A 20115-nucleotide genomic window follows, 5' to 3' on the forward strand; every position below is an offset into this window, starting at 1 on the left:
AGATTTTCATATTATTTCTTTTTACCTACTATTTTAAACTTATAGCTGCTGTCCTTGCAAAAGAAAACAAAATGAACGCAGGATTATTTGAACAATGAAACATACACACTTTCCTGACATAGACGTTACATGACATAAACAGTCACACTTTAGAAATATATACCTTTTTTTTGTATATATATCTGTTCAGTTTGAATTGTACATAGTTTTAGTACCACTGTGTTATATGTGCCATGTGGCAAGATATACAAACAGTTGACAGTTTTCTATTTATTTCGATTCACCCATGACATTATACCAGGGATTCTGCATCATAGGGTCGAACGGGTCAATTGAATCATTGTCCGGAATGAAGTTTTCAATTTCCTCGAAAATTGTAACGAGCCTTCGTTTACCTTGCTCGGATTCTTTGTAGTAGATTTTTACATCTAGTGTCCAATAAAAGTTAATTTTCTTGCCTTTGTTCAGTCCAGTGTAATCATTACAAAAAATAATAGGAAGTTTTCAAATGAGACACAATATTTTTAAAAACAGGCAATTATTTGACTTTCCCGAGTGATTTATTTCGTACGACGTATAATCGCTGGGGTCTATAAAGAATTTTAAAAAAGGTTTTGCTCTTGCAGGCGAAATTGTAATTCAAAATAATACTTTAAATATACAAATAATAGGACTGATACGGTAAAAAAAGAATGAAACAGACCACTGTTGAAGCCGTTATATTTATATATTTTATTATATATACACGGCGAACAGTGAATAATAGAAAATTGCATATTTATAAAATATATCAACCATACATTTTGCATTTAGGAGAACGTAACACTTTGTATCAACAACAAAATGTTATGTTCTGAAACTTTAATTAAAATTAGAAAATTAGAAATTAGAAAAATAACTAAAGGATTAAGAAATACATCACTTTTGATATGAGACTAAATGTATGATTTTCTAGATAGTAGTGGTACTCCAAGCTACAGCCGACCTTTATCGCACACGGCAGCAAAAGGGTGACTTGTTTGCTATTTTGATATTCCGCTTTCGCACATATTTAGAATAATATAATTAAAGCTTTATAAAAGGGTTAAACTTTTCATACTGACAAATGTATGGTACACTGTAATTTAAGATACTCAAGTGTACATTTGATACATACATTATTATACACCTATAAAATTCTGTGAACATATAATTTGTATTTCAAAAGTAAATACTGCTGCCGGAATACTTTCTGTCATTGATATTCATGACCTGACTCAGTTCTATAAATAGTGGAGGTAATGTGAAGGTTATTCTATAAAATGTGCAGGTATATAATGAAAGGGGCATAATAACAAAGGCTAGATCTTTTGTTTTCGGCTCTCGTGGCGCGCCTTGTGTGATCTGACTTTGCAAAATCAACTCAAGCCACATACAGCATCCCAGATCAAGCTAGTACATCATAATAACCCTATCATATTCATTTCTAAAAGTAAAACATTATTATGCATAAGAATAAGAAATTTACTTCTCTTGAAGATAATAGCTTTAACATTTATGAGATATTGTGATTAATAATAGTAAAAAATTCACAGTTACTGTATAACACATGTTTTAAGTTTGAAAGCGGAAGAAAGGAAACAAAATCACAAACACAGTGTGTAAATGATTATTTCGCTTTTGATGCAATTATAGTGGAACGCTGTGCATGTATTTTGATTCTTTTCTCCTTTTTTGTATGCGGAATAATACTATTAACACAGCGTCTTACTCATAACATGGGTGGCATACTGTTATAATATTTCCCTATCGTCATAACATTAACAAATATATCTCAACTCTTACACGTTATTCCTGATTCATATACATCAACTCTTATGCGTTATTCCCCTTAAACATAATGTCACTTTTTCATTTTTCTTTTTCTTTTCAGTTGTACATTAATTTATATTGGATTTACTATCAGAGTAAAACACAATGAAATAGGAAGCCTAGCATAGCTGTAATTCTACCTCGTTGAAAAGGAAATCCAGCTAGAAAAAGCTTTTACCAGATACATAAAGTTCAGCATCTTACTTTGAATTAAACACTTGTATTGAGATTAAGCACTACATATTACATTGAGTCTCGGTCAATATGACTACGTGTGTTAGAGGTTCACCTGGAGGGGATTACTTTTATTTACACTGTCCCGTGTATTTGGAACATGGTGGGGGTAAGAGTGAGGTTGGGTGCGCACCATAAACCGGTTTAAGCTCCCCAGTGGTGTTTTTGCCACTGACCGTTCCAAGGCGGTGCCCCACTGTTTTCCTTTGTTTGTTCGTTTTGTCCTTTTGGCTTTGTGTGTGTGCGCGTGTATGTGTGTGTGTGTTTGTGGTGTGCGCGTCTGCGTGGTATGGGTTTCGTTTTGGGGAGGCTGCGTTTTTGGTACGTGGCATTCCCTGTTTGATATTTTGTCTTTGTTTTTTACTACCTATGAATATTAAATTTTATCATATACCTATATAAAATCTGTCTATAATAGATTTGTATTCAACAAGTAAATACGAACAGGCTGAGAAAAATCCTTATTGTACCTTTTGTATCGTATGTTGCCAGACTACTTTCATTCAATAAGCATGACGCAACACAGTTCTATAAATAGGGTACACAAGAACTACACTCAGTTCTATTTCAGCATCAATAAACTGATAAAACGTTGAAGATTTCGTTCGATAACAAAACGACACATATAAAGGTTGAGGTCTGTAAAAAAGGATCATTATAACAGTAGCTAGTTGTATTCGGCTCCCGTGATTTTGCCAGGTCGGATCACACTCGGTCCTTGCGCGCTTCGCGTTATCTGACCTGGCAAAACTCACTGAGGCGAATTACAAGATCAAGCTACTATAATAATAATCCTGTTATATTTATGGCTCGTTACTTGGCAATTGTTTTATAATATGAATGGATGTTATCTGATAAATGGTTGTGGTGCCAGATGATAATGATTGTTGATGAAGAATGATGATAATAATGATTTGACCGCAAAATATGTTGCTAAAAGTAATGCAAAATGAAGGTTAGCAGATGGTCTACCAATAGTTTGGCTAGTGATAAGCTATGCTGCCTCCGTTTGGGTGTTTAAGGAGTATTCATAACATAATAGGTAAGGATATATTTCTCGGAAGCACAGAGCACTAAAAACACAGCCTCAGAGCCACGCATTTGCAAAGTAGGCCTACAACAAAAAGAAGCTGTAACAGAAAAATATTGCAGACAGGTTGCTTCAAAAATCCAACACGTACATTTTTATGCGAAATATATATAGAGGTAGAGGGGGTAGAAAGGGGGGTAGGGGAGGAGGTTGAAGGGGAAATTAGAATAAGGATGAATATACAAAGGGAATACTACGTTCCCAAATCACAGTTACACTACAATGTAAACCACAATAGCGCAGACATTCATGTACCAAAGATAAACACAAAACCACTCCCAACTAATTTACATAGATAAACAGACAACTAAGATACAACAACACCGTAGGGCTCCGCTTTAGACACACACGCACACAAACGCATACAAACGCATGTATTAATGCGACCATGAGATTCATTTTAGGGGTGGGAAAGTATACACGAAAGGATGCACTTATTAGAGGGATGGGATGTTAAGCAACTACTATGTGTATCTAAGTCTATGCGACGTTTGTTAAACACTAATATAACTAGATCGAAAAAAAGACTGTGGGCTTATTCGCAAGCTTCTGGGTCATGCAAGAATATATATTTTGTAAGTACTGTATTAATTAGGAAGTTGAATTAAACCGCAGTTTTGACATTTCTTGAGAAGTACTGTTAAGTTATTTACCACTTAAACACAGGTCTGTTCTAGTCAAGTTTGGGTGTAGTGTAGCGCCATCACGATTGGAAACAGGACGATTTGAGAGTTTAAGTTCTGAAAATAGATTGTGTCCGTTTTGAAAAGAAGTTAAAACTGAAGTACATGCTCTATTTCATTGGCACATTTACAATGATATAAGACAGGTTCTGTTTACTAAGGCAATATCAATAGAAGCAAATTTTACCAACTATTCTGATTTCTATTATGTCCAACCAGGAAATTATAAGGTGTACAGCCAAACCTGTTATGATATTCTACATAGAAGAATTTTATGCCTTTGTAAATAAGCAGTCATTTCTTAACACATTGATATTTTCACTTAATTTTGTTTGACCCTGAATACCTTTTGATAATCAAACCAACATCAATCTGATTAATGTTGGACCGGATTTTTTAACACACATTTTATAATGTTTGCATATTAGTGCCTGTTTTGCATTTCATGTTTTAAGCTATATTTTGTGGCAGTTTTTATCTACAAAAGATTAGCAAAATGGTGTAATATAAATCAAATATATGTACTTTCAGATTGTAATAGTAAATGTAAATATTAACTAGGGGATAGAATTAGAGGGCATGTGTTTATTCTTTAGTATAATAGTAATTACCCAACTGTGATAACATGTAATAAGTGCAATACGATGTGGAACTTCAATACGATGCCCAGCGTCATTATGACGTTGTCATGTCACACATTATTGATCAATACAAGTTGTGATTATCATTGGTTCAATGCATGGTTCATCAGCTATAATATGCTCCTGACCACTTTTAAACATTCTGTACCACTAATAAAATATGTTTTCTTTCAGAGCCTTGTAGCTTCAACCTTATGCAGCATAGCGTTTGTTTTTTTCCTTGATGTTTGATTTGAAACAAAAAACGGTATATCATATCTCCATTCAACACTGATTTCCAAGCGATGATCAAAACGACATGCCTGCCAAACATTATAAAGATGTCACACTTATGATTTGACGTTCTTGACGTAACGCTTACATTTCATTTTAATATTCTGCTTATTTGATGAGAGGTAGCTTGAAAAAGTAGGCGGGTGGCAAGGAATGTTCATCTGTAAAGTAAGTTCATGCTCTCATACAATATCTTTTATCTTGTTACTATTCACTGAATATTGAATCTCGAGCTATTTTTCAGGCCTCAACAAGTCTCTTTGAAGACTAAGGTCAAGTTCTCATTCCTGGACTCTCCACTTTTCTCATTTTAATTCTATTTCACTATTTCAATTATAGCATATTTTCATAGACTACCAAGGAGATTATAAAATGAAATACAAACATTAGTTGTGAATTTGATTGATTCACCATAAATGTTACGAAGCCTTAGAGTAACTTTTGTTATCCAGGAAGTTCTGAAACTGAGTTTAGCAAATTACATGAATACATAATAAAACTTGGAAAATTTTGCCCTTTCTCTGTCATCAAGCATATGTAGGTGTCTTTGCAAGACCATTTTTACATTGTTTTTATTGGCAATTTTGAAATTTAAACAATGATAAATTTTAGTCTCTACCATATTTTTTTCAAAGTGTCCTACAGTGTGCACGGAATATTTCAATGTAAATCTTCGGATCGGTTAGTGCGTGTGTGTTAAAAGTTTTGTAAGCGTTAGAATTGTCTTGCGCTTCCCGAGCAATCTTTACTTAACCCTTACCCTGCTAAATTGCTATAATGAACTTGACCATTTTTCAGTTTGGACAGTACCATTAACATTTAAAAAGAATGCATACCAAAAAAATACTGGCTGAATAAACAGTGCAGACCATGATCTTTGTGTGAACTGGTTGCTTGGGCAGAATCACTTGCCACCAGCAGACTAAAGGTTAATATGAAATAAATTACAACTATTGATGTATACGTCTAAATGCATTTTTAATGACATATCACTCCATAATTTAATCCCTTCCAATTGTTTCTAATTTTCAACTTCCTTAAAGATTACAAATGCATTTGAATGTAAACTGGTTTGAGTGTACCTCACTGAGGGATGACCACACATGTAGAATGTAGAATAACCTTTAGGAATTCTACGTACAGACACGGTAGTAAAAATAGCGACACTTCATAAAAAAGGTATAGATCACTTTCCAACTGTTTGACCTACCTTTACCATACCAAGGTTTTCCTTGAATTCTCTCCAACTACAAGTTGGTACCAATGATATAAAGAAGTCGAACTCTGATGGTGATATTAAGAAAGATAGTAGGTAAGGGTAGATTTCTCGGAATCACAGAGCACCACAAATACAGTCTAAGGGCCAAGCATTTGTAAAGTAGGCCCACAAAAAGAAGCTGTAACGGTAAAAAAATACAAACGGGTTGCGTCAAAAATCCAACACGTACATTTGAGTGTTATGCAAAATATAGAAAGTGTGTGTGTGTGTGGGGGGGGGGGGGGGGGGGGGGGGGGGGGGGGGGGGGGGGGGGGGGGGGGTAAGGGGGAGAAAGGGGGATGAGGGTTGAAGGGGACAGTTGAACAAGGATGAATATTCAAAAGGGAATGCTATGTTCCTTAATCACCGTTACCCGACAAAGCTACAAAGTAAACCACAGTAGTGCAGACACGTACAAAAGACACGCGCACACGCACACACACGCGCACGCACACACATACACACACACACACACACACACACACACACAAGGTAACTAACAGATTAACAGACAAGTAAGATATAACAACACTGAAAGACACCGCCCAAGACACACAAGCACGCAAACGCACACATATAAGCAGGAAAAAGCAACAATCGTGTCCCGCCTTAGGATTCCGGCAGCCAAATTAAGGTGGGCACGATAACTTACTCATAGTAAAAAGGGAAGGAATGCCGAAGCAAGGTGACGCAAATACAAGTATAAAGGATGGGGCGATATGGGAGTGAGGAGAAAGAGGAAAGAAACGCTAACAACAAACAAGACAACATACGTTACAAAAATACAAGACAAACAGAAAACAAGTTGAAAATAGGGAAACCGCCTTGGAACGGTAAGCAACCTATATAAAGGAACTTGGTGATTTAAACGCATTCAGGGCATGCCATCCTCGCAATTATCCTATTTTCAACAAGTTACACACATGATGTAAATAAAATATTTCCCCGCTGAGAAAGTGAATAAATATCAGATCATATTAAGTAAGACATATACTCATGGTAAATATAAGGTATAATTACATCAATGTACACAACAACTTGTCTGGAGTCATAGCACGAAGAGCCTAACTTTTAAGAGCACGACTAAGAAAGCTGCAAGACAAAATTCCCCTACCTCCGTCTGTTTTAATGTAGAATTTAGGAGAAAAGCATCATGAAGTCTTACACTTTATTTGTCATCGCACCATCAAAACGGAAAGCGTAGCGATTGACCGTAGCGGGGTCAGTCATCAAACAGGCACTGTGTTTCACGACTTTCCCATCGTATCCTCTTTTGATAAACTTCAAGACGGGGTAAGTTGGCAATTTCAAAATTAAAATCGTCGTTTTTATCACATATTTACGTTTCAAATCTTTAAATTTAAGTTCAAAAATGACGCTTTCGAATGTGAGGTATTAGCCTTGTTAAGCTGTAACTGTTTCGGGTATTTATGAAAAATATAGGTTATCCATATTTGAAATATTATCAAGATACCTCCAGGTTCCATTGAAAGCTTCAATAATTTAAAATTGTGTCCAGTGGACAAACTAAGCATGAAATCTCGTTCATAACAGTATAGGATTATCAGCAATGCTTGGGCGCAGTTAGTTCCCATCAAGATACCGATTACTTGTCTGTAAGTTTTATTGCTAATTTTGATAAATATATTATCTAATAGAAACCTTAGACCTTCCCAAACCTGATCACAACTCCATAGGGTGTATCTAGCTCTTAAATCTACTGTTGGAAAAGAATGCTGTAGTTTCATTGCATGCCAGATAATTAACGTTTTCTCTTGCAAATGTTTTCTTAATTAAGGCAACCACTTTTTCTTTAATAAAATGATGTGGTAAATAAGTATAAAGAGTAGAAAAGTCATTAGTACTTATAGTCGAACATTTGAAGTGTTTATTTATTAGCTTTTTGATAACATCTCCAGAGTTCTTGATGGACCGAAACAGATTAACACCCGAGTTCTCATATACCTTGGAGCAATACTTTTGTACGTGGTCTTTTATTGCAGTAAGACAAGAAGTCAAAAGTAGAGAAATATTTTTTGTTGAGGATAAGGTAGAATTTGCAATTAATCGAGCTTTATGTTGAGTTTTGTGTAGTTCAGGGGTCCATTGTAGGGATAATACACGTTTTTTGTGTATTAACGTCTGCAGGAGCTCGAGGGATTGTTAGTGACCGAGACCGAAGGTCGAGGTCACAAACATATCCCAAGGGCTTCTGCAGACGTTAATACGTAAAATAAACGTGTATTGTCGCTATTCTTGCATAAAAAACCATTACACGCCGACTTAATGCATTGTTTTCATATGTGATGACTTTACGATTCCGGTACATTTTAGTTATGATTCGGTTGTTCTTGGAAACGGTAAACATGTTTTAAATATCCATTACCAGGGCACACAGATCAACAACACTATCAAAAGCGTGATTTGAAGGTTATTGAGCATCTTATTTTTAATTCTAGTTATTACAAACGTTATATTACCCATAATTGTGCATATAACTTAAAAATTTGATAAACAGGAACACAATTTTAAGAATAATAAATTTACATTCGAGTTATTTTGAGTACGAACACATTTAGAGTACGGATGAGTACGAGGGTAGTAACTAGCTCTCAAGGTTTATTATATGAATTCTGCGAAAAATCAGGTAAAAACATACCGACTGATACTAACAAAAAATCATAAATATAATACCTAAAAACGAGCAATAGCACAAGTTACGCCCGATACTTATTTATTCAAAGCTATTTACAATAACTGAACAGACGCTTTATAAAGGGAGTGAACTCTAAGAGAAGCTAGTGCGTACATTGATGGGGGCAGTACGTTTGGGGTTGGAAACTGATACAGCTAAACATACTATGTATTTCATTGTATCTATAATGCTACAAGAAGAGCTTGTTGTGGAAGAAACAAGACGCAGATGCCAAATATCAGTTTGCGCAAAAATACATACATATTTCCCTGGCAAAGCATTTAAAAAATAAAAATCGGATATTAACAGCACGTGAATTGCCTTTTTTGCACACGATTTTTCTCCCGTTAATACTTGGGCGGATCCAGTGAAAAAAGTAGTTTTTATGCAAGAATAAAGGATAGGGAACTTCATCTGATTGTTGTCCAGTGCGACATTACATTTATACATTGATCTACATGACTTTTTACAATTTCATTCTCATCTTGTCGCGATAACTGATAAGTTTTCGTATGTTTTAGTTCATTTTGTAATATTTCTGTGTAGTAAATACGTCATATAATAATAATAATAATGATAATAATAATAATAATAATAATATTTAAAGCGTTGTCTGCAGGAGTTAAAACAAAATTCGTGTATAACATAGATAAAGCTTTCTTTAAATTTCGAAGTGAAAACTTGGGTTTAGGGGGTAATAAGGAAGGGTTTGAATTTATCTCGAGTTTTTAGAATTCTAAAATTATTCTTTTTTTTCCATTCAGTAAGAGCGTTCGGGTCAAACACTCATAATTTTGAGAATACCTTGGTTGCTTTTGACTTAACTATCATACAAATAACTTAGTTAGCATAAAAGCGATATCTCAGTGCAAAATTATTTATCTATGTTTCGAAATTGAGACTTTGCCAGATGTTTACAATGGGAAAAGTACATCGTTGACTTTAATATTGACATTTATAAACATATTTAACAAAAGAACAGTCGATATCTAGACCTTGCACAATAACGATGCAGAGTGTGATTAACCCAGTTACGCCATTTTATGATAATGTAAACAGGTAACAAAACAGAGTACAGCTTGTCTTTGGACATTTTTAAAAGTTAATGGTGTATGTTTTGGAACTTTATACATATATGATACAATCTTTATACAAGTAGTTTTGTCATAAACTTAACCATTTTAAAATACAACGAGAGAGATAAAATCGTAAGGAGGAAGTTGAAATTGTGTTAGTAATTATGGAAAAAAACCATTAAGTATCGTAGCAATTTAAGGAATGTTAGACTGACAGGCATATTGACTTGAACAACCCAATAGAAAAAAATCAATTGTGATTCGACAAATTTTATCTCAAATGATTGTCAAAATCTCCTTGAAAATCAATTAATGTCCTACGATAGCAAATTAATCTTTTTAATTATCATATCTCTTATATGATTAGGAATTTTAGAATGTTCATAGATCTTATAGCTAATAATAAATAAGTAAGCTTTTCTCATTTTATTGGGGGTATGCGTCTTTTGAACGCGCTGGTTGTTTTTTAATCTTTGTACAGCCCGCCTGTTGAGCGCGGGAGAGGGCACGTGTACAGACCAGGGGCCGTACGTTCTGTGAGAAGATTAGCTAAAACCATCGTGTCTAAAATCATGGTTAGACCATCTGTCGTCCAAGTAGAAAAATTGGTATTTTCTTGCGGAGAGCAACACGTAAGTCATGTTACAGAATGCAAGAACCTCAGTTAGGTTCATCTACCTCAAATGAGTGCCAAAACCTGCGTGAAAATAAATGTTTTATCCTGCGATAGCAAATGAAGTTTGTAAATGATATCTCATATAAGGTTAGAAACTTTAGAATGTTATTTAGCTTAGAGACTTGTTTTCTGTGAAAGGATAAAAGACATGTGTCTGAAGTCATTCGTCATCCAAGTGGAAAAAAATGGTAGTTTATTTTGCGGAGAATACGTAAGTCCTGTCACAGAATGCAGGAACACTGGTTAGATTTACTGCCCGCACAACTGAAATAATGTTGACAAGAAACGCTCAACAGAAAAAATATATAGAAAAAAGAAAAATAAATAAATAATTTAACAGTTCCTTTCATGTGATTATAGGGCCCAGTTGTTCGAAATTTTAACAGGGGATTAACATTCAGGGTTAGTTTTCGACATTCTTAGAAAAACAAATATGAGATAAAAATTATGAAATTTGAAAATTCTTTACTATAAAATCAAAACATCATGCTAGTGTTTCCCACCAAAACTAGTGTTCTGCATTAAAATTTAAGCAGGGGTTAGTTTAACAGCCGGTTAAAAGTTACGAACAAATTTCGGAATGCTTTAAAGGCGTATGCTAGAATTTCACCATTTGTTCCCAGTAAGAGATTTTATTCATATTTCATATATTGATAGTTCATTCTATAAGTAACCTTAAAATAAATAGAGGATATTTGTTTGTTTTGAGTGAATATGGAATATATCTCACTGAGAAGTGAGAAAATTTCAAATATTTTCACGAGCGCGTAGCTTCGCGGTGAGATATATTCTATATTCACGAAAAACAAACAAATTTTCTTTTTATTTTATGCTTAATTACGTTGAGATGTGCATTTTGCAACTATTTTAATCTCAGCGCGGGAAACAGACGCGTGTAAACAGACATGACGTCAGACGTGCTGTGACGTTATAAAGACGCATGCAACATAAAGTTCCATTTTGTTTTATTTCTTGCTCCATAACGGTATGAAATTCTCTTTAAGTAAAATAATCTAAATCGAGAAATATACTATAAAGAACAAAGTGTGGCTACAATTTTCATCCTGTTTTAAGCAAATAATTTAAAATTCATACACAATGTAATGAGGGGGCGGAGCTATATTTCTCACAGTGTGAAAATATAGATTTCATATTTTCACAGTGTGAGTGATGAAATATGAAAATATTTAACTGATAGAATACAGTATTTCATTAGTTAGCATAAAATAAAAAGTAATATGGGGGTCACCGACTTCGTTTTCATTTTATTTCAGATTATAATGCATGACCAGGGTACAAGTGTATCCTGAAATCTAGAGCGTGTATGCCAAAGTATATAACATCAACGAATCGAATAAATGATTCATGAAGTATAACTGATAGTCAAATCTCATAAGACATGTCTACTTCGCTTCAAAACAAAAAGATATTTTAATGCAATTCAAGACATACTTGCATGACACTTGTGTGCTGTTGTTGTTTTCTAAGTCAAAAAGCATCATAATTATGAAATATTGTATATTTCCTTCAGCAGTTAATATTTCCAAATCTACATAAAGGAATTTTATTAAACTTGCAAGAACAGCAGAACAAAATGTTTACTTTTAAAATATAAAAAGAAAATGGGTGGTCAACAAATTAGATTTTTCACAGTTTCATTTTGAAATATTGCCACTTTATGATACTGGTTCATGCCGAGAAATAAAAACCGTTAATATCCAAAATAGTCATGGAATACTTGTCAGACTCCAATAAATTAAAAATAAATATTCATAAAGAAACGTCAAATGGGTTAAATGTAACTCATAACTGTAAATAAGAGACTAAACTCTTTGGAATCATGTGGAAAAGTGTTAGAGATATCTACCTCGACACCGGTTTCAACCGATGACACTAAAATGACAGTAACAAAACACACGTTAAAAATTATCAGCAAGATAATTCTATGCTTTATTGTCAACATTAATTCATTATCAGACATGTTATCTTTACAAATACATTCATATGTACTTGTACCAGTAAACGTTCCCAACAAACTTCATTCGGGATTTTCTTATATGTGTCGTGGAATGTTATTTTGGGGCTTATGGACGTTGATGTCGTTATCGAGAAAATGCGAGATTTGTTTACACTGAACACAGAACGACATTGGACATTCGAATCCAAACAGACATTTGGCATTAGATATAAATCGACATTGGACATTCAATGCCAGAACGACCTTGAACATTAAAACAGAAAAGACATTGGACATTCGAATCTAAAGCGAAATTGGACAATCAAACCAAGAACGAAATTGGACATTCGAACTTCATTAGACATCCGAACCCAGAACGACATTGGACATTCGAATTCAAACTGACTTTGACATTAGATATCAGATCGAAATTTGGACATTCTAACCCAGTACAACATAGGACATTCCCATTCAAAACGCCATTTGACATTTGATATTAGAACGATATTGAACATTCGAATCAAGAACGACGACAAACATTCGAACTTAGAATGATATTCGAATCTAGAACGACATTTAAAATTCGAATTTAAAATGACGTTTGACATTAGATATCAGAACGAAATTGAACATTCCAACCAAGGACATTATTTGACTTGCGGACCCAGAAAGATATTGGACATATGAATCTAAAACAAAATTTGTCATCAGATATTTGAACGAAATTGGATATTCCAGCCAAGAGCCAAATTGGAAGACTATCCTAGAACGACATTGGACATTCGCACCCAGAACGACATTTGACATTTGAATTCAGAACGACGTTTGACATTTGAATCCAAACCGATATTGGGGCCATCCGAACCCAGAACGACATTTTATATTCGAATCCAAAACGACATTGGACAGTCGATATCAGATCTTTTAGACATCCGAATCTAGAACGACATTGAACATTCAAGTCCAAACGGACATTGAAAATTAGATATTAGAACGACATTGGACATTCACATTCGAACCCAAAACGACATTTGAAATTCGAATTCAAAACGACATCGAGCATTCGAACCAAGAACAACTCTGAACATTCGAACCCAGAACGAAATGGGATGTTCGAATCCAAAAGGACATTGGACGTTGGCACCGATTCCTGAAAGTTTGCGAGTCGTCATGAAAGTGTTACTGGCCTCTATAGTTGATTTAAAAAACAGGAACTACTTGGTTGGTGCTATATATCCTGGCACTAATTCCTAAAAATCTGCCTGTCCCCCTGAAAGTATCACAGAACGTTCTGAATGGTTTGAAAGGACACAGCGATTGCTGCTAGGTATGTGTTTTCTCCTTTGGTACCTACTTTTGAAAATCTAAATCTGCGAGTCCTCCTGAAAGAGTCACAGACCATTCTTAATGAATGAAAAGGAATAAAAATCTATTTCGACGATATTTTCTTTCTTTGCATCGCTTCTTGAAAGTCTGTGAGTTCTCTTAAAATTGTCACAGACCATGTATAATGGGTTGAAATGATACAGAGGTACTGGGCTAGTATTTCCTCACTTAGCACCGATTCCTAAAAGCTTGAGAGTCCTTCTGAAAGTGTCGCTGATCGTTGTTAAATGATTGAAAAAGAAACAGGAACTACTTGGCCATTGTTATCTTACTTGGCAGCAGTTCTTGAAAGTCTACTAGTCCGTCGGGAAGTGTCGTAGACCGATCTGCATGGGTTTAAAGGACACAGGGATTGCTGTTTCGGTGTTTTCCCCCTTGGCACTGATTCCTTAAAGTCCTGCTGAAAGTGTCGCAGACCATTCTAAATGATAAAAAAGAATCAAGGACTAGTGTTACGATGTTTCTCCTTACATAGCACTGTTTCCGGAAGGTCTGCGCGTCATCTTGAAAGTGTCACAGATGTTTTTGTTTTTGTTTGGATTCGATTGTCCAATGTCGTTCTAGTACTGACTGTCCAGTGTCGTTTCTGGTTCGAATGTTCAGTGTCGTTCTGGGTTCTATAGTCGAATGTAATGTCGTTCAATGTTCAAATGTACAATGCGGTTCTGGGTTGAATTGTCCAATGTCGTTCTGAAATCGTATGTCCAATTGGTTTCGAATGTCCAATGTTGTTCATGGTTCCAATGTCAAATGTAGTTCTGGGTTCAAATGTCCAATGTCGTTCTGTGTTCATATGTCTAATGTCCTTCTTTGTTCGAATGCCAAGTGTGGTTCTGGGTTCAATTGTCCTGTGTTGCTCTGCAATCGTATGTTCAATTCGTATTTGTTTCGAACGTCCAATGTCGTTCTGGGTTCGGATGTGGAATGTCGTTTTGGGTTCAAATGTCCAATGTCGTTCTAGGATCAAATGTCAAATGTCGTTCTGAAATCAAATGTATAATGTCGAATGTTAAACTTTCACCAACTTCACATGTACAATGGATAATTTTGACAGTATGTTTTTGAGGGAATGTTACTATTTCTTCCAACTCGAGAAAGCAAAAATCCACCCCCAACAATTCTGCTAATGAATACCCGATACTCGGTTTCGTTTTAATCGAGATAAATAAAGGGGGTTAGTTAACTGACATGAAATTACCCTTGGGTAAAATGGTGATCAAATGATATTAACCAGTTTGGTGTGTGCTGGTTAAGAAGGCTTGAAACACATGCGTTATATTTTGGGATAGCTATATTGTGCCGTGTAACAGGTAAGTCCGGTTCTGGTAAAGCAGGCTATGTTTATATAGAATATAACAAAATGTACCGGGACGATAGGCAAGTATGGCAGGATTCTGTTGAAACCAAGTAGCGGATAAATCAGAGTTCATCTGAGATACAGTCCTAATATTGTTTAAGCAGTTTTGAGAATGACGATAAAATACAAAATAAACCTATCATCAATGCCATGGCTTTGTTTCGTATTAAAAATCAATTTATACATTCAAAATAATCAAGCTACTGGAACTTAGTACATCAACATTCCTTTGGTGTATCTTTTTTGGCCCGCCTGGAAAGATTCTATTTTGATCACAGATTGGACAAATGTACGCACGCATTGAGTATACTATATACTGACTAAAGGTTAGAGAAAGGTTTAACATAGGTTTAATAATGTAGGTTCAATGCGCGCGTACACTCAATACGGGAAATTTAATGCTGACCACACCATGATGTGGGCGCTATATATGTGTACTTCGATTGCACACGTGGATAGTTTAAAAAATATTTATTTTGAAAGCTTTGTAATATACTTACTAGCATTTAGGAGTGACCTGTCGCTTTTATTAATAGATTTGAAAGGTTACTAGAATAAACCACTTCATTAAAGGGATATCCTACCTTTTATAACTTATTTTTATGATAAATATTAAAATGACTGCCTCTTCGACAATTAGACGCCGTGGTGCAGTGGTAAGCGTGACGGCTCTAGAATCTAACTTTTGTGAGTTCGAATTCCAATGCAGATCAATACTTTTTTCATTTTATATATTTTGTTCATTTTATATTTTGGTAACATACATTTAAAATGATGATAATGTTAAAGATGTATTTTAATTGCATTACTTGTATCATTTTGCTATTTCGCATATAACATAGGTTTTTCAAATATCTTTTTGACTGTGAATTATTCAAATGGTTGACATACCTGTTGACAATTTAGTCATTCAACTAGCTGATGACACTGATTCGGTGGAAACCGACGCCACCAGCGAGTGTGAGGATGCTCCATTGGATGTGTGTGTTTGAAATGTATTGAATGTATTGAAAATTGTATGTATGAAATTAAAAATGAAATTGAAATGATGAAATAAAAAAAAAAACATGTAAAATATAAATAAAAATCCAATCATAAAACAAATCACCCTGCGAACCCACAGCCTCCTAATCGCAAAAGTTAAATCACTAACAAGTTTCTTCAATTCTACCAATGGAGCTATCAATGCAATTTCAATCTGATCAGTATTTAAAATATATTTATAGTTTTAAATAGACAAAAATCTTTCAAACCCTTATTAAAAAATGGAACAGTCTGGTAAATCCAGATCTAAAAATAAAAGCGACAGGTCACTCCTAATTGCTAATAAGTGTAGTTAAGTATGCATTTGTTTTAAAGGCTATCACGCATTGGTAACTGTATATATTTCAACAAGCGCAACATGATGACTCTGTGTTAGATAAACGCTTGTTTAATTTGAGCAAACAACATCAGGCAAGTTGAAATCCAAAACGCCTGAGTAAGAGGACTGTCTCACATATATAAATATGAATATCTTAGCATTGCAATTGCATTTAGTATGCACAATGAAACATTAGCTAAATACAGATGAATATATCAAATAACAAGGGATATTTTTGTATCATGTAAGAAAATCCTCTTCTGAAGGCATTTTCAAAGATATAGTTTGGAAAGAATTTATAAATTGTTCTTCCTATTTTCTTTAAATTAAGAACAAAACAGGCAGAAATATATGTATACAATTATGTAGAGTCTAACAATGCAAGCATATACAATTAATTGTAGGAAAAATTAAACATATTGTTCATGTGTTTACCGATTTAGTAATTAAATAAATGCAACAAAAAGGGTTAAGATATATTTACCGGATGCACAGAGCACCCCAACACATGAAAGCTTATTTCTTGTGTCTCAAGTAGAACCTTTATGCAAATAAGAAAAGATTTATCCGTAATGATATCATTTACTTACTTCCTAAAAGTAGAACTACAAATCCTACAAGCTCGATCATTCTGTAAATTCCACTTTTCTCTTAATTTTCTTAGTCAGATTTTGTTTTCACAAGAAAAATGTCCGTCTTGAAATGAAAACAAGTTAAAATTGATACAAATATAGTTTTGCACTATAAAAATGACAATCACCTGTAGTCGCATTTTACGTTTGAACAGATAAGAGGAAGTTTGAAAAATTAAGATTGCTAAATTATTCTTTTGATCCTGCACAGGTATATACTTCCCTTTAACGTAAGATATTTTAATATAAACTTGGCAGATGTGATAAGTTTTTGTATAAACTACACATGTATATATATCTACCTGTTTTACTAAAACGACAGAAATTAGAATTTAATAAAATATTTGTTTATTTTTTTTGCCTTTTACAGTTAATCAAATCCTATTTTATTCTAGATCTGTTGAAATATGCATTGGATGAAACAGAAAATGCTCTTTTAAATTTAATATATAAAAGCGAAACTTAATGTACTTATTGCATTTGCAGAAGAGACAGCATCAAGTGGCCTGAAGAAACAGGCCACGATACAAATATAAAAATAGCTGTGGGATTTGAAAACTTACTATCATACATTCCTCCGCCTGTTCCATCAGACACACCCAAAGACGGAAACGTAGCGTTCAACTGTAAAGAGGTTAAACAGAAAACTTGCGGAGTTTCTCAAGATAGTTGGGTCATAAACACTTTTAATGAAACTCTTATAATTTCAAAGATAGAAAATTACAATGACCCAAAATCTAACGAAGTTTGTAATAAAATCTGTATAAAATGAAATCAAGCAAAATAAAAGCTGACCCGGTTTGCTTAAGTCTGTTCATGAGAGCATGAGAGGTAATGGAAGTGTAACATCCCTCACACACCCTAGCACCTGCTTTTTATAAATATTGAATAAATTACATGATCCCAAAGGTTTGGGTATACCTTCTCGCAGAATGAGGCCTCCATGGCTGAGAGGTTAATGTTTCTGACTCCAGTCATTTGCCCCTAACCGATGTGGGTTCGAGCCTTATTCGGGGCTCTGAATTCTAAATGTGAGGAATCCATCCAGCTGGCTTATGGAACCTACCTGACTGTTGTCCTCACATAACTGACCAGAGTATTGTCCACATATAACTGACCGACCGTTGTTCTCACATAACCGAGCCGACTGTTGTCCTCACATAACTGACCCGACTTTTGTCCACACATAACTGACCTGACTGTTGTCCTCACATAACTGACCGGACTGTTGTTCGCACATAACTGACCCGATTTTTTCCTCACATTACTTACCCGATTGTTGTCCACATGTAACAGACCTGACTGTTTGCCTCACATAACTGACCCGACTGTTGTCCATACATTGTCTGAACATTCAACTGAACTGACTGTTATCCTCACATAACTGACCCGACTTTTGTTCTCACATAACTGACCTGACTGTTGTCCTTACATAACTGACCGGACTGTTGTCGTCTTTTAACTGACCCGACAGTTGTCCTAACATAACCTACCTGACTGTTGTCCTCACATAACTGACCAGAGTATTTTCCACATATAACCGACCGACCGTTGTTCTCACATAACTGACCTGAATGTTATCCTCACATAACTGACCCGACTGTTGGCATCACATAACTTACTTGAACTTTGTCCTCACATAACTGACCCAACAGTTGTTCTCACATAACTGACCCGACTGTTTTCCTCACATTACTTACCTGACTGTTGTCCTCAAATAACTGACTCGACTCTTGTCTTCACATAACTGACCTGGATGTTGTCCTCACATAACTGACCCGACTGTTGTCCGCACATAACTTACCTGAACGTTGTCCTCACATAACTGAACTGACTGTTGCCCTCACATAACTGACTGGACTGTTGTCCTCACATTACTTACCTGAACGCTGTCTTCACATAACTGAAACTGATTGTTGTCCTTACTTAACTGATCTGACTGTTGTCCTCTCATAACTGAACTGACTGTTGCCCTCACATAACTGAACTGACTGTTGCCCTCACATAACTGACTGGACTGTTGTCCTCACATTACTTACCTGAACGCTGTCTTCACATAACTGAAACTGATTGTTGTCCTTACTTAACTGATCTGACTGTTGTCCTCTCATAACTGAACTGACTGTTGCCCTCACATAACTGAACTGACTGTTGCCCTCACATAACTGACTGGACTGTTGTCCTCACATTACTTACCTGAACGCTGTTCTCACATAACTGAAACTGATTGTTGTCCTTACTTAACTGATCTGACTGTTGTCCTCGCATAACTGACCCGACAGTTGTCCTCACATAACCTACCTGACTGTTGTCCTCACATAACTGATCAGAGTATTATCCTCATATAACTGACCGACCTTTGTTCTCACATAACTGACCTGACTGTTGTCCTCACATAACTGACGGGACTGTTGTCCTCATTTAATTGACCCGTCAGTTGCCTTAACATAACCCACCTGACTGTTGTCCTCACATAACTGACCAGAGTATTATCCTCATATAACTGGCCTGACTGTTGTCCTCACATAACTGACCCGACTGTTGTCCTAACATAACCTACCTGACTGTTGTCCTCACATAACTGACCCGACTGTTGTCCATACATTGTCTGAACATTCAACTGAACTGACTGTTATCCTCACATAACTGACCCGACTTTTGTTCTCACATAACTGACCTGACTGTTGTCCTTACATAACTGACCGGACTGTTGTCGTCTTTCAACTGACCCGACAGTTGTCCTAACATAACCTACCTGACTGTTGTCCTCACATAACTGACCAGAGTATTGTCCACATATAACCGACTGACCGTTGTTCTCACATAACTGACCTGAATGTTATCCTCAGATAACTGACCCGACTTTTGTCCTCACAAAACTGACCTGACTGTTAGCGTCACATAACTGACCGGACTGTTGTCCTCACATAACTAACCTGACTG

The 20115-nt window shown here is 35.3% G+C and overlaps 1 pseudogene; it reads right to left on the minus strand.

Annotated features, from left to right (window-relative positions):
- Positions 1–17327, minus strand: part of LOC128546465 (multiple epidermal growth factor-like domains protein 6) — a 74755-nt pseudogene extending 57428 nt beyond the window's left edge.
- Between the last annotated feature and the right edge of the window lie 2788 nt (positions 17328–20115).

This window comes from Mercenaria mercenaria, chromosome 10 (assembly GCF_021730395.1).
Source record: "Mercenaria mercenaria strain notata chromosome 10, MADL_Memer_1, whole genome shotgun sequence".
Lineage (NCBI taxonomy): Eukaryota > Metazoa > Mollusca > Bivalvia > Venerida > Veneridae > Mercenaria > Mercenaria mercenaria.